General features: G+C 42.8%; 1 pseudogene; it reads right to left on the minus strand.

The window, feature by feature from the left end:
• The window catches only part of LOC115799243 (disco-interacting protein 2 homolog C-like), a 55,486-nt pseudogene extending 41,063 nt beyond the window's left edge, over positions 1 to 14,423 (minus strand).
• Between the last annotated feature and the right edge of the window lie 1,416 nt (positions 14,424 to 15,839).

Here is a 15,839-nt window from a genome sequence, read left to right on the forward strand (position 1 = left end):
GCTGACTGTGTTTGTTTTAGACCAAGCATGGTGATGTAGAGGTTAGCACTGACTGCCTCACAGTAAGAAGGTCCTGGGTCTGAATCTCAGACCCTCCTCCCACAATCCAAAGACACACGTGTTAGGTTGACTGTGATTCTGACTTGGCCCCGGGCATGGATCTGAACCTGAATGTTGTCTTTCTATGTTTATGTAAACGACTACTTGCGACCTATCCGGGGTGTGCCCTCCCTCTCACTCACATCTGGGATAGGTGCGACTCCGACCGTGACCCTGAATCAGATAAACAAAGGTAAATGGAAGGATAAATGGGCCAATCAGGTGAAGGATATTTGTGTACGACTAGCGGTATGGTGCAGTGAATACCTGGTGTGATATGGTTGATTTTAAGTACCGTATAACAGGGCGCCAGTGTGGAAGGGTCCATTCCTGTGTCCTGGGAATTTCTGAGTTAACAAAGAGGTCATGCTAGCTCTTAGCTGGGCTTTACCTCCACTAACTGGACTCACTAAACTGAACCTCTTGACCGTGTTTGTGCTGTGGATGCTATTTGGAGCATTTTTTTTAATGGATTATGCCTTACTGTGAAGTACAACCCACCTGCTAAGTGTGTGGGTGAAATTGTAATGTTTTATTAGACTGCTATTAATTAGCTGGCTTTGCATCCATACAGTTTATGAATGGAGCTCTCTGACCACATGAGCTGATTAGTGTTATCTGATATCATTCTCTGGTCTAAATATGACCACTTCCAGCTCTAAAAAACAAAACTAAGAAAAAAACTAAATATGAGTCTTCAAAATAGTTTGTTAAGCACAGTGTGGATGTGGCCATCACGGTGTTACCCATTAGTTAATGATGGTGCAGAAGCCTCGAGCTTGTGTTTTTGTCCCCCAGATTGGTGTTTTAAATCTGGTGGATGGATGCTCATTGGCTAACAACTTGTGATTGAGAAGTCATTAGCCAATGAGGCTATCCTGGAAAAATCCAACTTTCTGACACTTGGAACAACCCAAATTTTCTAAATGAACTTAATATTTCTTCATTATGAACCAAAATGGTTTCATTTAGGTCATTCAGACTGACGATCTGCAGCGTCTGTCTCGTGCTAACATGTGTGAAGCCTGACTCTGAAGGAAATGCATCTTTGCGTCTCTCAAATTAAGAATTGTTAGAGATGCAAAAATCACAAAAACTTAAATACGAGCATGTAGCATGTTTTCTGCTGTAAATTGGCTGCTGCACAGTTCTAGATGCAAAGCAGAGCCCAGACATGCATAACACAGTGTGTGTCTCTTTATTGGCAGGACTCTCCTCTGCTGTCCTTTTCCTGAACATCCAGCTTTCACTTGATCTCTCTCTTTCTTATCGCATAATCATAAACAGCCAGTCCACCCACAAAGCCACCATGGTAACCAAATCTACCTCCAGCAGGCACACACGCACACACACAAACGCACACACATAAATGGAGGCTGAAGCATGCGTCATGCTTTGGGGACCTTGGGCTGTCACACTCACATGCAGGGACCCGTGTGGATGGCGGGGCGTCCTCTGGCTTTACTATGTGTGTGTCCACAGCAGAGCCAGGGGTGACACACACACACAGACACACACACATACCCACACGCACACGCATTTATATGGTATATATCTAAATATACACACAGTTGTAGCAGCAGCCAAGTGTCACGTCCACAATGGCAGAGAAACAGAAAACCAGGGCACAATGGCGGAGCAGTGGGTTAAGATGCCACCAGTGGAAATACAGTACAATGTCGGGGGGGCAGTGACACACGTCCATCAGTTTCCCAGAGTCCAAAGAAACTCAGGATATGAAACATAAAGGCTGCAAATCTTTACACACAGGAGGCCGATTTTCTGACAGAAGGCTAATCTATTAATAGAAGAGATGCATTTATTAATAATGCATCTCTTCTATTAAGATGCATTTACTTGTCCCTCCCCAGTTTCTGTGTAACATATCTGTGGGGGGTAATTAGCGCACAGCCAATAATCCAGACAGTATTCGGCTGCAATAAGTCAGTTATTTTAAACCTGAGTTTTCTGAATTTTTAGGACTGATCATCAAACAGTCACTTATTTATGCATTTGTGTATTGATTTGCTTATTTTTGTGTCTGGGTTTGGATCTGTGTGGTCTCATTCACACTGAATTGTGTCCATGTACAAGAAGTTAATATTTTCCACTTTTAAAGAGTGAAACACTCCATATTTGAAGGCTGGACAGGTTAGGGGTTAGGGGTTAACCTGTATTGGCAGCATAACCCTTAACCCTAACTTGGTTGATGTGGACTGAGTCATTTTGAAACGCCAGAGTGTATGACTCACACTGTACCTATTTCATTTCATTTAAAATACATATCACTGAAAACCAACAAACAAGTTTAGTTCAGGCATTAAAAGCAACTTGGTTAGATTTCGGGGGGGTCCACACACTCATTGCATTGCCGCTGGTGTCGTGGCTAGTTGTTAGTGTTCCAGGCTCTGGTTGCCCTGAAACCTCTCTAACACATGTATCACCCGGTCATATGTCAATCAGCGACATCCTTCACTATCACAGGCACTCAAAGCTGTGAAAGGTTGAATCAAGACCTACCTGGGTTCAAAATCAGTTAATGTTTAGGCATTAAAGCTGCTGGATTCACTTTAGAACACACATGAACTATTTGGTTACGTTTATCAATAAACTGATATGAAACTGATTCCCTCCACTGAGGAGGTTGTGTTTTTGGAACCATTTGCGTGCATGTCATTCTGTCCTTAAACAGTAACAGTCCATTAGATATTAGCTTACATCCTCCAAGGTCACCAAGGTGAACTTAATGATTTATTGATCAAAGATTGACAAAAAAGTCTTAAAACTTCGAAACTATTCTACAAGGGTGGTGTGTACTGTCAACATATAGAAAGTACGACATAAAGATTTTAAATATCATGTCACATTCGACCTCTGACCTCTCCTTCAAGGTCAACAGATTGAACTGAAGGTCAAAGTGATAATAATGTTATTTAACACTATGTCTCTTCCTGCCATTGTGTGCATTGACATCATAAAGGCATATAGGGAATGATATATGGGGATTCTGAATATCACGTTATAGTTTGCATACAAATATCATTTGACCTTTGACCTCACTTTTACATTTCACATCAGCCTTTCTTTCAAGTTGACCCCAAATGTGTTTTAATGTGTGTCCAGATAAAGAGAATGAGCTGCATGGTTAGTCTAACATTATATAATAAGCTCAAGATATTCGTGTCCAGTTATTTGCACATCAGTGCCTGTTATCATCACCTGCTCCTAAATCATGTTTGTGTAATCAGAGTAAACATCTGTCATACCATATCTGATTTTTACTGCACTACAAACTTCAAAAAGTACTATTAAATAAACAAAGAAAACAAAATAAAATTTATATAATCTACAAAACTATTTAAAAGTAAACACTGCCCAGAGAGTGAGCTAGCTTGGTGTAGTTTGCACTGTCAGAAGGACATTAATAACAACTTGGTTATACTTAAAAAAGCAACTCAGTAAAATGTAGGCATATTTAACCTTCTTTGGTTAGTTTTAGGACACAGAAAGACAAGTTGGTTAAATTTAGGTATTAAAACTCTGACTCAGGTTAGGTTTAGGAATTAAACCTAGTGGCTCAGGTTTAGAAAAAGATCATAGTGTTGGTTAAAATGCAGAGGCTCCCACTTCAAGCTCTACTTTCCTTCATTTCCTGCAAAAAAACTCAAAAACTTCCTGTGGAAACGTTTCAGAGTCGTGCTGAATTTGCCTCATTAGTGTGATAAAAAACTGAAAAATGTTGACGCAGTGAAGATATGTATCCATAAATCACATCAATACAACAGTTCATTCTGGGAATAATTGACAAAAACAACATAAATTAACAAGAAAGCGTGTTTATCAGCCTGGATACAGATCAGAGCCTCTGCTGTCTGCATAATAAACAGTTTGATGGCATTACTGTGCTGCAAACTTTTCATTATATTTGGCGCTTTATAAACAAGGAATCGCGTTGAGAAAAACTCTGCAAGCTCCTCTTTTCTTCGAGAGGCTTAATTGAGTAAATGTTCGGCCTCCTCACTCAATAAATGACACGAAGTGTTCAAAATTAGACTCAATTTGCAGTTCAACACTGAATTCATTCAGTGTTTGAGCTGTAGTGACACCTCTCTCTCTGTTTCTGCGGCTCCTCACTCTGACCTAATTAAAAGGTTAAACTGTCAAATTAAGGCAGAAACAGACACACAAACGCGCATTCTTCCTGCCCGTGAATGGGCCTCTGAGGGTGAAGCAACATTTAGCAGGATCAGTCCATGTAAAAGCCAACGAGTCTGCGAGGAACCAAAATATCAAATATGATTATCTGTTTGAGAAAAATAAAAACTTCTTTGGGGAGAGGCAACACAAAAATGATTGACACAAACTGCTTTAGCTCATGTCCCTTTAGGCCAGCTGTCTTCTGATTGGATGGCCCTTGCAAACAGAAGGTTTGAACAACAGATGGGCGTGGCTTCTGTGCCTGACATGACCATTTTAGAGGAGTCCCCTTTAAGACACCATACAGACAGCAGTATACGTGACAGAAAATAAAGAATGAGTTTTTTAATATACTGACTGAACAAAGCTGGAAATGATTGCTCAATTAAAAGTTGGTTAATTATTTACCTTATCAGTCAAGCCAAGATGCCTCTTAAATGTGAGAACTTGCAGCCTCTGAAGGCCTAAATGTTAAATTAGGATCTTCACACAGCAAGTTTTTAATCTAACTCAATAAAATCTTTTGTTTCCTGCTTTTTCAAAGCTTGGAATAATAGTGGAATATTACTCTGTGCAAACGCACACATTTGTCAACTAGTTTGTGCTGCACACAGAGCTGCTCTGACTCTCCAAACTCAACCTAAAAACACATGGTCAAATTAAGTGATACTGCAGTACTACCCCTGAGATTTACAGCAGCTTAAAATCATCCCAGTTTGGGAGTTTTGATGAGTGATTAAGATGATGATGTAACTTTATTCTTAAAGAGAACAAACTGCACAAACATAACAGACAACCAGAAGTTAAAGCATGAATAACTCGGTTACAAAAAGAACAAAACTACACTATACAATAGTCTTTCCTGCTGACACGTTTCAGCACTGGATGAGAGAACAAGTCCAGAGAACAAAAGCCACGTGGTTTCCGGTTAAAAATGGGAAGAGGACCAGTGACAGCTCGCTGAGCGGTGCGTTGGAGTGTTATCAGAATAGAGGGGCTGTCAGTCATTTGTCATGCAGTCTGTTTGAAATGACGTCTGTCTCCATCACATGCCCGCTGAGTCTCACAGCAAGCACAACTAGACTGTGGGCTTCAGTTCTGTGGGCGTGTTGTGCAATTTGACTGCTCAATGAAGACGACTCAGATCAAAAGCGCTCAGAATGACTGAAAATCAATGTCAGGATTGTGCTGATGATCGGGACTCCTAAACAACACTGTGAAACCATCGTGTAGTCACAACATATTAAAGCTGTTTGCTGCTAATTTGTTTGGAGGTCTGGAGTAAAGGTGAGTTACAGGATTCACATGGATGTGTTTCAGGCTTCAACGCTCTGGCCTCTCATTCACTTTGAATGGAGTGATGTATAAAGGATGGACGCAGCCACCGATTGGTTTGTGAAGTCCTGTTACGAAGCCTCAAGCTAAAGCTTAATTTAGACTTCCGAATGGCCAACACTGCTGTGCAGTTTAATTACCAAAACACACGCCAGCAGCTGAGTTTCTCGCTTTGACTTGATTTATTCTCTTTCAAGTTGATTTAAAAAATGATGACAGAAGAAGTAGCAGGAAATGCGACTGGCCAATCACAGCAGTTGTTCTAGTTTCCGCGTAGGTTTTCAGAAGGATCTGCTATGACATGCCCGTGGTGTTGATTTAATGCAGAGGGATTAGTTCACTCTAAGAATTGTTGCCATCTCATCTTGGTGCTTTGAAACCTAAGCTGTATGCTCATTGGTTAAGGACTTGTGACTGACAAGTCAGCCAATGAGCCTACCTTCTGTAATCATCCTTTCTAACTTAACTAGCAGTCACTTTATGGGCTCACGTAAAGTCATCGGGAAAGTGTTACTGAGATCACTTTGCAACCACAAGCATCAGAATGCAGGTTTTAAAGCACTCAGACCACAGAGGAACTTCCATCTTTTTGCCTGACTGTGGGCCATTGCTGCACGTTGCTCATGCTGTTTGAGAAGTTAAACTTTTCTAGCTGCAGCCCAGGTGTCAGCTGATCAAATCTGTCTTATTCAAATGCTTCCAGTGTGTCTGCCAACCAATCATTTAACTGCATTATGAAAATATGAGAGAGCAGGTGGCTGTGGTAACTAGCCCGTTGTATGAACAAAGTTAGCAACAAGCAGCTAATTTGGCTTATGCTAAGTGCTAATCAAACCTTGGTTGGTTGTGAGTGACTGGTGGCTGTCGCATTGAAAATGACGTCCTCCCACACATCAAGCACTGAAGCAACACCTACATGTGAATCATGGTTCATCTAAATGCTCTCAAAGCCATTCAGATAAAGGTTTCACCAAATATAATCATCCAATGCTGATAAAAGACATTTCCTCTATCAGAATAGTTATGAATAACACATTACCTTTGCTTAGACTACTTCACCAGACAAACAAAAAGAAGCGTAGCATCAGGTTCTCCTCCATCCATCAATAATCAATATGCACAACTGAAGCAGGCTTCATGCTATCATACATGAAATTATATTAATCCCATCCTGGTCGTCGTGCATGTCAGAAAGTCAGTCTGCCCTGTCCTACCAGGCTGCTGGCTTCTTGTGACAGAAAACACTCTTCATGCTACACCAGCTGCTGTTCAAGGTCAGGTAGAAATGTTTCAAGAGTGGCCCCAGAATTACCAGTTCACTCAGAACCATAGCAGTCAAAAGAAGACTGCCCTGGTTTATATCCCCAATACAGAACCGAGCAGTCAACAATGACACAGCTAGAAAGGAAGACCTGGAGTGGGGGTGGGTTGCAAAGCAGCTTACAGGGGCAGATGCAAATTTAGACTGACTGAAGCAACTTAAAGCACAATTAATAAGAGATTTAAGAACTGGATGTGCAGAAGGGTGTGAGCTGAGCTGCAGCTAAACTTGACTACATTTCCCACCTGAGGAACTTCTACGTTCACTTACTGTTCACCTACTTTTACATATTACCAAAGATTTGGATGCCAACAGGATTTTGGATATGCACAAATATAACAAAATCAACCTTTAAAAAGGTGCAGGGTTCCTACAGCTTATGATAAGTGAGATTTAAGACTCTGAAAGCCTTTTTATACCAAGACAAACCAGAGTTTCACTTCATGTTAATCAGGTAAAAACAGCTGCATTTGAAACCCATGAATATCTGCCCCTGGCTGTCAGGGGGCAGTCAGATATTCTCAAAATACACATTTCCTCCTACATTTCCACTCACTTTCCTCCAAACCTTCTGTTCTCCACCTAAAAGCAGAGCTGAGGAATTCAGCTCAAACTGAATCAATAATCAGCATTTTTTTTTTGTTAAAATATTTTAACTAGAATTTGGGACACCAGTTGATCTTTTATGGTTTGTTCTATTTTTAGGTAAAACAAATGTATCTTGGTCAGTAATGTTGTAAGACAGGTACCTGCACGGGCATTTCCTGAGTTTAGCTGCTCGAATACGAGTCCGTTTTCACTGATTTCCGTGTTATTGGACTTCCACTATGAATGATCTGCTTTGAGCATGCTGGCAGCAAAGCTCTGCCAGGTTCTGCCACCCTAATCTGTGTGAAATTAATGGGAGAGGATTTCAGTAAATGATTAAGAAAAAAAAAAAGTGGATTTTTTAATCATTATTTTGAGATATTGGATCGCAGGCGTCAGTACAATCCAGTGAAATGAGACTAATGCAAATACATTTGATGAATAACAGCAATACATTTTTGTTTTCCCCTTTTTTGGGGGGCCTGTTGTCATTTATGATTTCATGCAGTAAATGTATTTGTCTTTTTTTAAACAAAGGAAAGTAACTTTTAAGTCGAGCCTCTTTTTTTGTATTTAAACATAAAAATGAGATTCTCAGGCTCTTCCTCACAGTGAAGAGTAAAGATGTAATTTAACACTGGTATAGGATCAGTACTCTGTATCAGCTTCATAATCTTTTGAATTTAAAACATCAACTATAAATAAATATTACTGGGTAGTGTGGTGGCGCTGCAGCCTCACTGTCTCAGGTTTAGCCTTCCTGTGTGGCGTCTGCATGTTCTCTATGTTCCTGCGTGGGTTCTCTCTGTGTACTCCGGCTTCCTCTCACAGTCCAAACACGTGCACATTCGGTTAGCTGGTGATTCAAAGCTGCACGTAGGTGTGAATGTGAGCGTGTCAGTATGTATGTGTCAGTTCTGTGACAGACGATGGGCTCTGGGTGGAACTTTATAAAAATCTACAGATTACAATAAGAAGAACTCCGGCTACACTAACTGAAGCTCCGCAGCTTCATTCATCAAGCCTCATCAACTTAATCACCCGTAATAGTGTAAATACTCATTAATTATTCATCGACATCCCTAGGAACGATGCGTGTGAGGCACTGCAGACACAAAAACAAGGCTACACTGACCTGAGATGTACTGCTCCAGGCCACAGATGCACGTTGTTGTTGTATTGATGCACACAGAGTCTAGGGCTGCACTGTTAATGAGAAAAATAAAGAAAAAACTGCAATATTGCAGTTTCCAAACCCCCAAAATCTGCGAGAATTTAGAGGTGAAACACCAGAAGAGCCCTCACCAGCTCCTGATAAATATTCAATACAAAAAAAAAAAAAAGCTTTGATATGATGTGAAATATTTAGCAAGAGGAGGAAAATGCGCTGCTGGTTTCACACCTGAGCAGCTCTTTGGTGATTAAATATGAACGAGCGTGCGGACATCCCCTCATTTGAAATCTCTTTGTTTCTCCTGGTCAGAGCGTTTCACGTTTAACACCTGAGACTGGGCCCACAGCTCACAGCATGAGCTCCAGAGCTCCTTAAACACAGCAGACGCATCCACAGCTTCATCCTGCAAGTCTTTAACTGTTCAGGACTGCAGGATCTCTCTGTGCTGGACTCTGAGAGCTCTGCAGTTAAAGCGCCCATCCTCTGACTCGCCTATCATCCATCGACAGCTCGGTGCGTCCCATCTGCAAGTCACTCTGCATCAGCACGAACGCTAAACACCTGAGAATGGCACCGTAATGCCTAGAGGTCACAGCAATACAGCCGAGATGATGCGATTTAGGCGACGGCAAGCAAGGGAGCGAGAGAGAGGCTTATCTACCAGAGCTCAGCTGATTGCTGCGTTTATCTAATAAACAGGTGGAGCGCCGCGTCGTCTCCTCAAAGAGAAAGAATGAAGTTTCATCCCACAGCCCTACTCACTAAGGACGGCAGGAAATTGTAGCCTGACTTTCATTACTGCACATTTCAATAACTGAGGCACGGTGTCCTCAAACACTATTTATTAGGAGGCAGAATACCTGTTTTACCTCTCTGCCAGGAATCAGACTATCATCTGTGGCATGTTTCAGCTTCTTGAAGGGGACCTGTGCCACACTTCATTAGAGTAGTTTGCATGATTCACAATTCAAAGTGACACTTAACTATCTTATACTGGGCCTTGGCACAGCCCCGCAGCTCATCTTCAGTCTGAAACGAGCTGTTTTAGCTCCTCTCTCTTTAAGACAGCTGTCTCCTGATTGGCTGCCCCTTGTAAACAGAAGCTGGGTGGGGCTTCTGTGGCTGAGATGACCATACTGGGGACGATGCACTCTATGACATCATGCAGAGCCTTTGAAACTTTGGCCATGTTTAATATGAGTAGCCACCACTGCAACTCTGGGTGTGTGTGTGTGTGTGTGTGTGTGTGTGTGTGTTAGAAAGTAAGGTCCCCTAAAGTGCTGTTAATGAAGTGATTGTGCAGGTGGTGAAGTGATTATTCAGTAAAACGATGATTAATTCACAGTTTAACTTTTATGTAACAAATATGTAACGATGTTCTTTAAGTCAGGCCTCTCAAACATGAGAATTCGCAGCTCCTGAGGAAGTGATCAATAAAGGAAGTGATCGATACTTTCAGGGTTTTTTAGGCAAACTAATTAATCCCTTTTTCACCACATCATTATCCACCCATCCGTTTACTACATCCACTTATCTGAGCCGTGGGTGCACCAGCCAAAACAGAAGTCATCTCCTCCAACAAGACAGGAAGCTACTTCAACTCCTCAACTCGAGGGCTCATGTACGCTCAACATGCTGGTCGCTTAATGTGCAAACAGTGATGCCGCCACAGCTCTATAACATTTATACCAGAGCTGAGGGTGCGAGTCCTCAATGATAGGTGTCACCACTCAGACAAAACCTCCACATGAGCGCTGATATAAGAGGCGAAGTCAAGACTGGAACCAAAGAAATTTCTGTATTTTATCCTTAGTCTCATCCTTTCAAACTGCACCAACATCTCCCTCTGTATCCTCTGTCAGCCTCTGAGCTTCTGCACTGATATATCAATAAAATGGTTTTAAAAACCGACACGATCATAAACTCCAGCTTTAAACCTCACTGCAGCAGCACCCACGCGAGGTTACAAAATCTGAGCGGTGCACAACCGACCGAAATGACACCAAAGCACAGCATACACCAGCTGATATGTCACTTCCTGCTGAGCGGTGAACATAAATGGGCAACACCAACCCGGTGTGGACACTCCACCCTTTTCTGACTGTGGCCTCAGATTTTGAGGTGCTAATTCTCATCCACTCCACACTGAGCTGCAAACCCACAGGACCACATGATTAGCTGCGACACCATTACACAAACATATACACTGCACTCAGTAAAAGCTCCTGTTGAGGGTCTCTGAGACACACTCCATCATATGGCAGGTCAGCCTTGTTATTAATATATTGCTGCATGGTCTGGGCTACTCACTGTGGAAAAGCCTTGATCCTATGTTTTATATCCACTCCATATATCAGTGACCTTCAAACATCTTGTGCCTGAGACACCAGCCTGACCTGGTCATTCAAAGAGACAGATAATCACTTGTCAATCATAATTATTCCTCAGTTTCTCATGCATGATTAGCTGACTACACCTGGGTGGAGGGGGACAGGAAGTTCCTGGACAGGTCACCGATCTGTCGCAGGGCTTGTGTCCTAAATGTTGTGCAGCCATCTGCCACCACAAAGGTTTCTGCAGCTGAGTAAGTGCACCTACGATACAGGAGACATGCAGCATCTGAGCTGAAGCTGACTGCTGTAGAAAAACACCAGAACTCTGTTTAAAGTCTTTTTTCCTTGGTTTCCAATGTTCATAATCCATCACTGGAGACATTATTGAACAATGAGATTAATGGTTTCAAATGTCTTTACTCAGGCAGTTTTTGACAGTGTCCAATAAATGCTCCTCAAATTTAACTTGATACACATCTTAGCGGGTCAAAGAGTGAAAGCTTTAGCATAAAGACATGTTACACATGAACAGTGCTGATTACAATCTGGAGTCAACTGAAAACAAGAGAGACAAAGCACTGCAGCCTCCTCTAACCCTCAGACCCAGGAACAGGGTCTTAGTCAAATGTCCACATCTGAACATGAAGGATCAAAAACTGCAGTTCCTCTGGTGGCCACTTGAGGCTGGCTCCAAAAACGAGTCAATCCCCACAGACCCTCATGTTAAAATGTCCAACTTTCTAATAGAAACAGATACGTTTTGGTCTCTGTGGATTATGAAGTTTCCTTTGAGGAGAGTGCATGTTTTTATAACTCATCCATCTGGATGCCAGACTCAGGGAAGCAGGCAGCTGGAGGTGACTGCTGTCTGCTGGGCCTCAGCTCCTGTGCTACACATTTTTAATGGTGCAAGCCCAGAAGTTTGTGCTTGATCAGTGAAATTCTAGTATTTTGTCAGCATTAATTCGCAGGAAAGTGTCTCCGAGTTGCACCCACATCAAAATGCAAAGTCCAAAACCAGTGGGTGACATCACTGTGGCTCCTTCCACCTTTTATCCTTTCAAAGCACTTAACAAGCAGATAGGAGACGAGATCCTGAGACTGCCAAACCAACCAGTGTTTTATTAGCTGATGCTAACAACTGAGTTTTTTTAAAGCCTCTTTGAAGAGATGCCATCCCATCTGAACAGCCTCATCTGCTGTGCTCCTGTTTCTGTAATGACCACAGGAACACGCTCCCTAAGTAATCCAGCGCACACACACTGTCCTCGCCCTGTGTTTGGATCAGTACGTGTGAAAGACCCACACACTGACATGTCCATCACACAATCAGGAGGCCTGTCATCCTTCATCCTGCTGTGATCCACCACTAACCCCACCTATCCCTCACACACACACACACACACCTGAATGTTTTCATGCTGGCTGACGCTGGGCCATGACGTTTCCTCGTCCTCCCGCCGTTTCCATCATTAATAACATCTGCCAGCAGCTGGTTCTGCTCTGATAAACACTCTCGGCTGGATTAGGAGCTCCAGTCGGCCTGCAGCTGCCACACTTTAACCTCAGCATGTGTGTGTGTGTGTGTGTGTGTGTGTGTGTGTGTGTGTGTGTGTGTGCGTGTGTGTGTGTGTGTGTGTGTGTGTGTGTCACTGCACAGAGAAAATAAACCTTTTATGAATGATGGGGCTGATCAGAAAGAAACGGGACAGTCTGATGCGTCGAGGTTTCGACTGCTTTCGGGGGATTTCAAAGGCAAGTGCTGATGTTTTCTGATTAAAGCCGCAGATTCCTGCTCGTCTGGACTAATTATTCAGCACTCGCCCCAGAATTTACACTCAGAAACAACCTCAGAGTCTTCATCATCTACAGAGAGCATTCTCAGCAACACATACACTACAGTCAACATCACCTTCACCTGCACCACGTCTGATTTTGGCAGCATAATGCGAGGAGCTGCAGCTACACAAATGAGGCTTTCTCACACACAAACATGCACACACCTGCGCACTGGCAGTAAATAAATAAACGGACATTTTTGGCAAAAGGGTGGCTCACATCCAGCATGCATCCAGGATTTCTCCCTTTGCAATGTAGACCTTGTCGGGCCTGTATGAATAAAATATGCCATCCAAGTTATATAAGGCAGAGATGCTCCATCTGAGATGCATTGAAATAACAACTGGGTGGGATGTTGTGATTGAGATTCAACGGTCCATAGAGAGGGTGTGTGTGTGTGTGTGTGTGTGTGTGTGTGTGTGTGTGTGTGTGTGTGTGTGTGTGTGTGTGTAAAAAGAAAGATGGTGGTGGTGGTGGTGGGAAGGAAGGGGTGAAGAATATTCCCAAGCATCCTCCTCATCCTCAGGCCCAAAAACACACAGAGAGGCAGGCAGGAGTCTGAGATCACGGGCATCAAAAGCCAAGCTGCCCCCCTCTGTGCTGCGCTGTCACGCAGCGTTGCATCGCAATGCTATTATTAAACACACACACACACACACACACACACACACACGCACACACACACAGGTAGGATCGGCTGATTGTGTCAACATCTCAAGGTCAAACAACTGCTCGATTTTCGGACCCAAAACGGGCGAGCAGGCCGTGTCGGGTGTGTGTGTGTGTGTGTGTGCGTGCGTGTGTGTTTTTTCCTCCGCAGCTGAGACAAAGAGCAGCGGGCGAATCCCGCAGCCTGCTCCCGCTCAGCCCTCATCCTCCCCCGGCCACACAGAGCTATCCTGGCCGGTCCCCTGACTGACAAACATCTGGATGGGAGGAGCGGGAGGGGATGAAGAGGAGGAGGAGGAGGAGGAGGAGGAAGGGCCGCAGGAATGAAGGGTTAGATTCCGTTAGTAGGTAGGCTCCCGGTGTGGACCGTGATGGTGATGAGATAACGTGATAACGAGGGAAAAGAGGAAGAGGAGGAGGGGGAGAGAGGGGAGGCTTTTCTCCCTCGCTCCCCTCGTGTTTTTTAATTAATTTCTTACCCTCTGACAGCTCCAGCTCCAGCTCCGCCAGCCGAGCTCGGATCTCCAGCGGTATCGGCGACGCCTCACGGTCCGCCATTCGTCTCGTACCGTAGAAAGCACCTCCCGGTTCGACTGTTACCTCCGCCGCTGCTGCTCTATGTCCTCCTACCTCCTCCTCCGCTCGGAACGGGAGAGCTTCTCCTGGCGGCCCCTCCTCGGCAGAGGCGCGTAAAGACTGCGAGAACAAAGAAGATAAATCTGGGTCTCGTTTTAACGGGGGCCCGCCATGGCGCCCGGCTCCTCGAATCGGTAAAGACCCCGGTTGCTCGGTCGGCTCTCTACGATGCGGTTGCGGCTGTTGTGGTGGTGGTGGTGATGATGATGATGATGATGAGGCTCGCGCAGCCCCAGTCTCAGAGCCGTTTGCAGCTTCTTGCCGCTGGTGTCACGTGACTCCACGGAGGAAGGAGGGAGAGAAGAGGTAGCGCCGGTCATCACCGGCAGGGGGCGCAGCAAAGAACCACACCTATAACACCTAATTGAACCTGTTTGGGGTTCCAAAAGTGACACAATAACTAAACGCCTGATTTATTACTGATAAATAAAAAAGCTTTCATTTTTTTAAAAATTTTCGTATGATTAATTCATTAATTTTTATTTTTTATTACTTAAAAAAATGTTTTATTTCATGTCTTGTATGACAGGTACATTAGGGATTAAATTAGGAATTATTAATATTTACATATATTTATTTATTTCATTATTTACTCTTTAACCTATTTAAATTAAAAATACGCATTTATTTCACTGTATGTTTATTTTAAAAAAGCATAATATTCAATGTCAAAACACATTTTCCTTGTTTTTATCATTATTGTACAACTTATTTTTTACAGCTTTTGTTCTGGAATTAAGGTCTAAATGCTTAACACAGGAATGCACTGTACATAACTAACTCCCAGTACATCATACTCATTGCACCCTCATTCTTTTACAAGTTCTTGTTTGTATGTTTAACTTTACCTAAATTCAAAATATTTTGCTCTTGTGCCATAAGTTTTGTCTTGAAATAAGTTCCAAAGAACAATTTCACTCAAATGTTTAACTTTTAAGTTGATAAATGAACTTGTATTTGTTTTTGAGGGGAAAAAAGGAGCTGAAACTCTACAATGAAAAATTAGATTTATCAAGTTTCAGGGTCAACTTTGTCACTTTTGAAATGAACGAAATTCAAGTTATGAAAAACGACATCATAGACTGCTGAGACTTTTTTATTGGGAAACAACATTCTGAACGGGAAAGTTTAAATATGGCTTCTGATTGGTTCTAAAAATAATCTGTGAAAAAAAACAGTCATATCCTCCTTTTGCCAACCAAGTCTGTGACTGACTTGCATTAGAAAAATCATTCTGCAAGCCAACATTTTAAAAATGTAGATTTATTAGTCATAGTTATTAGTTTTTAAACCAAACCACCGACTGCACAACTAAGCAACATTTGCTCAGTGATGTTTTTCAGATTAACACACAGCCTTTCTTCTCCTCTCATAGGCCATTACTTTTAATGCGGTCCTTTATTCCACGTCTGCATGTAGAAACTGGGCCTCAGCAGAATAATATGATTAATATTAAAGGTCAAGCGCCCTTCAATTAAGCACAGGCTGACTGAATGAGCACAATGTGCCTGTGACACATAACTGAGCATCAATTTGCTGGTGGAATACAGTGTATTTCATTAGTATTCTTCATCTCATTCATTAGGCCGGCAGCCTTCAGAGAATCAAATCATCCTCATTGTAAACAAGCGCTGGAGTCAGATAATGG

The sequence above is a fragment of the Archocentrus centrarchus genome, chromosome 20 (assembly GCF_007364275.1).
Source record: "Archocentrus centrarchus isolate MPI-CPG fArcCen1 chromosome 20, fArcCen1, whole genome shotgun sequence".
NCBI classification, from domain to species: Eukaryota; Metazoa; Chordata; class Actinopteri; order Cichliformes; family Cichlidae; genus Archocentrus; species Archocentrus centrarchus.